This window comes from Chenopodium album, chromosome 7 (genome assembly GCF_948465745.1).
Source record: "Chenopodium album chromosome 7, dcCheAlbu1.1, whole genome shotgun sequence".
NCBI classification, from domain to species: Eukaryota; Viridiplantae; Streptophyta; class Magnoliopsida; order Caryophyllales; family Amaranthaceae; genus Chenopodium; species Chenopodium album.
Genome location: NC_137840.1, coordinates 38,949,974 through 38,958,452, shown reverse-complemented (window position 1 = coordinate 38,958,452; position 8,479 = coordinate 38,949,974). Strand labels below are relative to the sequence as shown.

The 8,479-nt window shown below is 35.1% G+C and overlaps 1 pseudogene; it reads right to left on the bottom strand.

Moving 5' to 3' along the window:
- Positions 1 to 4,574: 4,574 nt before the first annotated feature.
- Positions 4,575 to 8,479, bottom strand: LOC145640180 (protein FAR1-RELATED SEQUENCE 6-like; annotated as a pseudogene).

The following is an 8,479-nucleotide window of genomic DNA, read 5'->3' as shown; positions in this document are numbered from 1 at the left end:
ACTAAACTAACTTCGGCGCCGGAGTAAGCAGTTCATCCCCCTCTTGAATCGGGCTAGGAACGAAAGGGGTACTTGAGATTCCCAAATTCTGCAAAATCGAATCAACAACTTCATGAGAAGTCTTTTGTTGCGCTACTTGAGGTGTAGAAATAGCTTGCTTCTTCTTCTTCGCCATTGATATCCAGATTTGATGAAGAAAACCAATCAAAAATGAAGAACCATGAAGAAGAGAGAGAAGAGAGAAAGTCAACGAAAGTCAAACCTCTTCCAAGAATGATTCAAAAAGCATCATTCACAAGTTCAAGTTGATTTAATACTAAAGATAATATAATAGTAATGACATTCATAGTAATAACATTCATAGTAATATAAATAATTACACTAACTAACTATTAACAAGCATACCATTCCAGTGATTTGTCTCCTTCATCACATTCTTGAATGAGCATTGCTTATAGAAGTTAAGTATTGCCATGCCTCCGCAAACACCTTCTGGTTGAGCCATAGATATGTTGTACGATTTTAATACGCTTATTACCCATCGGACATGGACATTAGACACCCGTGTTTCCGCAACAATTAAGATATCAGGGTTAATGACTTCTATGAATTGGGAAGCTCGAGTTGGAAAATACTTGTTAGACATACCCTTACAATTCCATGTCAGAATTTTGTATTCTCCACATAATTCCGCCTCCTCTCCCACTAACAATGGTGGAACGACGTTAACCTTCATTGTGATATGACGTCCATCCCTTGCATCAGAAGTGGCATTCACCGTCTTCAACGACAAATGTATGTTTCTTCGTTGAGTGACCACCAAATTCAGTTCATCAGAACAACTATGAGACGAAGTACAATACTCTCCACATACTATGGTAGTAGATTTAAGCATCCTTGGCATTGGACTAGTGAATGCTAACACTTCATCTAATGAAGTTAATAGGTTCCCAACTGTTGATTTTTAATTTAGCCACCAAAAGTACACCTTCAATGGTTTTGGTAGTAATGAAAGGTTGGTTAAATCGGGTATGTGGAAAGGTGATATAAAACCATTGTTTGAAACTTGAACGATGTTCATTGGGTGATCGGTGTTTTCAGGTTGTAGCATCAAATTTAGTAGTTCCCTTTTTGTAAGGAACTGGATTTTGACGAGGTTTTTACATGAGCTTGGGCATAATAGATTGCCAATTGATTTAGATTTCGTGTTTGTAGGTTCATGTTTGTAGATTGGAGGCAATTTTTTTTAATCTTGTGAGTTTTCATCATCAAAGAACTTATTAGGATTTCCTTCATGGTTTCAGATTGGGTAATAAGAAAGTTTGGGGCTCGCACATTTATATGTTTTGAATTGACCGCGTAGGTTTTGTAAAATCAACTTTTACTGTGTTTATATATGTGATAAACTTTTACTGTTTTTTATATATATAATAACAGTATACCTATAAGTTTTTATTGTTTTTATATACTTTAAAATTTGGTTTGGCGCCAAAATGAAAATAAATCTTTCCCTCCCAAAAAAATTTGTTGCTAAAAAGTAACTCTAGTATCTTTTAAAAAAAGGTAACTCCATAATTTAACAGTATTTAATTTAATAATAACGGTTTTATTGTATATTAAAACTGTATAATATTATGAAAAATATGTAAAAAATCTATCACCTATACAAGTAAAAGATCTATAAAAATAAGTGTACTAAATGACAAAATACTATTATAACTGTATTTTATTAGATATTAACTGTATAAAATAATATATAAATGTATGTGCAAATAAAACTATAACAGTACTAAAATACAAAATATACATAATAACTGTACTAATTTATATAGTAACAGTACTAAATTAACCAATAATTGTATGCAAATAGTAAGAAAATCCGATAATAAGCCATCTATATAAAATACACCTCAAGTACTTTTTTCCAAAAGTTTTAAAATTTCACTTTGACACATGACGAACTCACCTAATTAGTTTAATTCCACAAATTAGGGTAATCAATTTGAGAAATTATATTCCACAAATTTGACAAATTGGGGTATATTCGTGGTAATTGGATTCCTTGTTTAATTGTTTTGGTTAAGGGTAACAAATTAGGGTTCATTCGTGGTAATTGGTCATTCATTCAATCTTAAATTGCTTTGGGGTAATCAATTTGAGAAATTGGGGTATAGTAATTGGATTCCTTGTTTAATTGTTTCGGTTTAGCAAAACAAATTAAACAAATTAGGGTTCATTCGTGGTAATTGGCATATAGAGATTACCCAAACCCTAATTAAAGTACTCCCTCCGTCCTTAAATGACATTCCTCCTTTCTATTTTAATGCTTTCTCATTCATCCTTACTTAATACACACTCATAATCCTTGTGCAAAAATTACAATGAATATGATTGGTTAACAATTTTCAATTAAGAGCAACTGATTGATGACATGTCATGGGTAATAACTAATCTATCTTTGTACTTCCCATTGGACAGGGTAAAGTCGTTTCTCCTAATCAAAAGTAATTCCTAAATCCTCAAACTAATGTAGATTGGTACTATTATACATAACTAATTTACATTGTAACAGAACTAATCTAACATAACTAATGTAGCTAAAAGAAGTACTATTATACACAATAACTGTATATTAAAAAAATTGTGATATATAAATAATGTGATGTATATATAATGCATAATAATTGTATTTATTTCTATAATAAATGTATATATTAATATATTCTAACTATATTACCACAATATTGTACTAACTATATTACCACAGTATTGTACTAGTGTACATAACAACAAGTATTAGTGTACATTATAACATTATTATAAAGTAAAAAAGATGTATTAGTTTATATATTAACTGTATTGAACGAAATACTTTCATCTAGGATTGGATTGGATTGAATCGAATCATAATTCAAATTTTGGTTTGGATTGGATTGGATTGGATTGGATCGAATCATAATTCGGATTGAGATTTCCGAAACAGAATGAATTCATGATCGGATTGAATTCGGTTTTGGCTATATGAATTCAGATTGAATTCGGTTTTGGCTATAATCCAAACCGCATGCCGAACTTTCACCCTTTTCCATCCATGACAGAGTGAAAAAAAATAGGAGATCGAAAATATTTTGTCTTTCAAAAGGAGATCAAAAAATCTGTTTCTTGCAATATAGTGATTAGGGTTAGGATTTGGGTCTTTTACGGGTTTCAACAACTTGGGGTTGTTCTCCGTGTTCGAGTAAGGTTCGGTTCAAGTCAATAATTTGCGGGTTATAATCAAGTCCATGTCGGGTCATTTCTAATTCGGGTCATTCTCACGTTGAAGTCGGGTTCGACCCTTCAACTCAATAATTTGCGGAAAACATATTGTGACTAACCTCTCAAATTTCAAAGTGAAATATTCAAGGAATAGAGTTAGGATTCAATTTCTGTTCCAATACCAACATGAGAAATTCGAGTCTGGTTTCTAGGAGATTGGGTTTGTAGCAGGTCAGGTTTGTAGCTAGAGTCGGGTTGGATTTGTGGTCGAGTTAGGAACAAGTCGGGTTGAATTCCTGTTTTGACGGGTTAAAACGGGTTTGGTCAAATTTCAGTTCGGGTTAGGTCAGATCCGAATCGTGTTAGGTCGGTTTTTCGGGTCGGTTCAGGTTTTCACAGCACTAACTTCGAATGCATTTTTCGGTTAAGTTATTTTTACACTTTTTTGGTTTTTCGGGTTAATGTTAATTTTAGTTAAACCAATAACTGATTTTAAATTAATTTCAACTTTAACATGCCACCTTTTCAAATCCCTAAATATTTGATTTCGTAAGAGTTGGCATTTGTTGTTAAGATTGTTTTATAAATATTTCATTTTGTATGAGTTGAACTTAAATGATTCTATTTTTAAGTGGTAACAAGTAACTGTATTTTTAATGAAATTAACAGTTTTGATTTTAAAATAACTGAATTAGTGAACGACATAACTGATTTCATTTTCATTGCTTAAATGTCATACGAGACATAAAGTGATTTCATTTTCATACGAGACACTACTACATCAAACACTTTGTTTCTGCATTAGGTTCTAACATTTGATGCCCAAAAAACACAACAACACTTTTACACTTTTAGTTATTGTACGACGGCCCACTAAAGCTTCCTGAGAACGGAAAAACATCACGAGCAACCCATTCGGGACAGGACTGAATAGACCTCGTAAAGTACCCAACTTCACCATATGCAGGGCCATACCCTATTCCACCTACCCACATTGTCGGAACTGCAGCTTGAGAAGCCTGAAAATGCCCCTGTGATGAGTAAAACACCCTTTAGATGTCAAAACCATTAACAAAAAACATAATGCCATATTTCACAAATCAAGTTCATACATGCATAACAGTTGCGGGTTCCTGATCTTTGGCCTTCCTTCCTCTTTTTCTTTTTGGCTTAGGAGCGTTACATTGAGGCTGAACAACCTGAGTTATCAATTAAAAAATATATATATATAAAATAGATTAAAAAAAAATTGAATAGATAAAGCATAATTCCATAAACCTACATATTTTAATCAACATCAAAACATTTTTGTGACTTCATATCTCATAGCGCATATAAAACACAAACAAAAAAGTTAACGCATATACCCCATTGTTTGGCACACTATGTGTGGGCAATGAATTCTTGGCACATTTCTCAGCAAATGAAAGGAAACTCTTAGACCTCGGTCGGTGTGCTTTTTTCCTAGAGATTGGATCGCCAACAGACAATGGCTTCTGCACTGATGCTGGGGTTAGGTTGTCATTCACAGAAGAATCATCATTTGCAACAACTATAGCTTGAGTTGGAGTGTTAACTACGGGGTCAATGGATATATCGTCTAACCCCAAAGCAGAACTGACCATACACGATCCCGTAAAATCAGAGGGCGGCACGATACCTATCCCTTCTAAATCCATATTCACCGAAGGGGAAGATTCCATAGTGGCAGCTTCACTACCAACACTTTCAGCACCCTTATCACTTTCCTTTAGCTTGGCTGCATTAACACTTTCGTTTTCAATTGCAGCACCCTTATCACTTTCCTTTAGGATGGTAGCATCCAAGGATTTTTCCAGCTTGCATATAGCTTCAAACGCCATTTTAGCATACTCTGGACGAGTTGCTGCCTTAAGACAAACACTGTCAAACTGCACCATTATTCTATCATACCTCTTAACTTCTTCCGTTTTCGTGGGATCATGGTATGCCACCTTATCCCGCGTGTGACGCCTATGGACATCTTTACGCCACCGCCTCAATATATATTTTGAAGGGACTTCCTTAACCCCATTATCGTCAAACACCTTAAACTGATGCCTACACATGATTCCATGACATTCGAAAAGCTTGCATTCACATGAAGCGTCACTTGTTTCAGAGTTGAATGTTAAAGTGTACACTCTCTTCCTATCCATAGGAATTTCCTTTTTCAGTTGTTTATCATAGAACCAAACCCTATCTTGAACCAAATGTTCAACAACATTGTTAGACACCTCCCTTTTCCCAACAATGCTCAAGTACATTAGCCTGGTGCATTGCTCCTATACCTCGACGAATTTTACATCTGTGTACACCTTCTGAAAGGCTTTCTCAAATGCAAAACCAGTTATCACATGCCTCAATCTCCTTGCACTGTTCGCATCAGCTTCTTTCTCCGCATTGGACCTGTTTTCCATGGCATCACAATACCTCTCCACAAACTGGTACAAACGAGTGTCACAATTCACGTACTTGTCAAAGAAGTTGTTAATTCTTTCTGAACGCTGAGTGGTTTTCATCCCTGCCCAAAATAGGTGTTTCATGTAGGCAGGGATCCACATATGCCTCTCTTCATACAGACCTAAGACAAAAACAATAAAATAACAACGCTTAACTTGTTTACCAGTCTGCCAATATTCGCTGCATTTTTCAATTTAAGTATATATTAATATGTTAAACACATGTCCATTTTCATTTTTATATAAAAAGCATAAATTATACCTGGGTATACTATTTCTTACATGGCATAAATATCGACATCATTCTAATATCAATTTACAATTGCTACTCATAACACCCACATAATAACCATCACTTTTACTAATTTTTAACATACATATCATTCCCCGTCAAAAAAAAAAAAAAAAAAAAAAAATGGAAACATGCCTTACAAGCAATTGCAGCTTTTCAATACCTGTCTTCCAATAACACTAAAATGTAAGAAATTTACATATAATAAAGATGTAAATAAAAATATATCTTGATTAATCTCTACATTCAAGCTTTCAAAGTTTCAAATATTTATGGTCTAAAAAATTTCACTATAACTACAATTAAATTCCAAGCAATTGCAGCTTTTCAATACCTTAGTCCTTACAACTACAAAAGTTATGATCAAAGACCAAAGATCTCTAGGAACATGGACTTCTGTGCGTGTGCTGTGAAGGGTATGACTCAACCAATAAAATAATTGTTTCAATGTGTAATTGTGTAACGCTTACACATTTAATTTATTGTATCATACATTGCATTAAAAGGTTATTATAAAAATTGGGAACATGCCACCTTGGATCCTACATAGATCTACCCTTAATTATGAGTTACATATTATTTTTTCCGTCATTATGCCCATGTGTGCAGACAACTTATTAAGTTTAAAAAAAACCTCTGATGAATTGTTGATTCCGTCTGAACAATTATGTTTCCCTTTCTTTAGAAAATATCATATCTAGTTCTTCTCCTGCTCCTTATTAAATCAATACAACTGCAACAAGTATTATCCCCTCCCCATAAATAAATGAAATACAGTTTATTACTCAAACAAACCTTAATAGTATTTGAAGCTCGCTGCCTTACTTAACTTGCTATATAAACCGCTTCAACAACAGTCAATCTCAGACTCTCAGTCCCCAAATCCCCATCCAAACCTTTTGCACTTCAATGTATACATCAAATTCATACAAGAATAATAATTGTATTTTTCTACATAAGATACTCTCAGTAACTCCAAATTTCTGAAAATAGAACCATCACACTAATAACCTCTTCATAAGGAATACATCGTACATTAAAACCAAACTCTAGATCTTCTCATTGACCTATGTACTAGGTTAGACTATCCATAAACCTCAGGTAATTCATAAAAAAATTACATATCATTAGTAACATAAAAGAGAAGAGGATTTAAGATCACCTGAAAGCCACTCATCTGATCCGAGACCATAAGACTCCATTGCTAACGTCCAGTTAATCTCAAACTCATCTTCGCTCAAACTGTCATATATAACATTAAGCAACACATCATGAAATTCCTGGTAGTTCGCATAGCTCCCGAGCTTCGTACCAAACTTATTGACAATATGCCACAAGCACCACCTATGCCTAGAATTAGGCATAACATTCCTCAAAGCTTTCCGCATTGCTGCACATTGATCTGTCAAGAAACCACCGGGTACTTTTCCACCCATGCAATCAAGCCAATTGCCAAACAACCACTCAAAAGTATCGGTGTTCTCATGGTATAATAGAGCACATCCCAAAAGAATAGTCTGTCCGTGATGATTTACACCCACAAAGTTGGCAAAAGGTAGCGCATAATCATTGGTAACATATGTAGAGTCAAAACACACAACATCCCCAAACTCTTGATACGCTACCCTACTACAAGCATCCACCCACATCACATCCGTTAACCGACCCTCTTTATCTAATCGGTACTTGTGGAAAAAATTCTGATTATCCGAACACATCTTGTCAAAATAGGCAAGCATAGCATTTGCATCACCACCCATTAACTTCAACTTCTTGTCACGAGCCAATACATTCCTCAAGTCCCTCTCCGTAAGGGCCATGTTCTCTACCCCACCCCGCTCCTTTGCTAAACTGCGATGAAGTTGAGTAACCTGAGTCCTAGCACTACAGTCATTGAACAACCTCCTCCTAACTGCATTTGTTAGTTCATCCTGTCGATACATAGCTATATATCGAGACTTTCGGGGAGTTGGATTGTAAAATTTATGTTCTATATGATTGCCTTCCGCACTTCCCATGAACCATCAGCTTTACAAGCAGCCCTCATTTCCACAGGACAACCACATTTCTTAGTCTTCCTCCTGTTTGGATCCAATGATAAACGACCACCATAGACCCTTTGCCCATTTACCCTTCTTTGTAAGTCTGGCTTACCCGCACATTCACACCGCCAAATGTAGCTCCTTCTCTTATTCTTGTCTGTTTTACCATTCTCAATCTTATAATTTCCAGCTGCCCGGTATACACCAAATCCCCTTTGTTTACCATATTTCCTAAAGAATTTATCAGCATTCTCCCAGGTACTAAACACCATACCCACTTCTGGATGGTCCAGTAACTCTTCATAATCACTTTCATCACACTCCACAACACACCGAGTTGGGGTTGCTTCATTTGAACCAGCCACAAAGACAGCAGACCCTACCACATCATTAACTGGGGTCCCCAT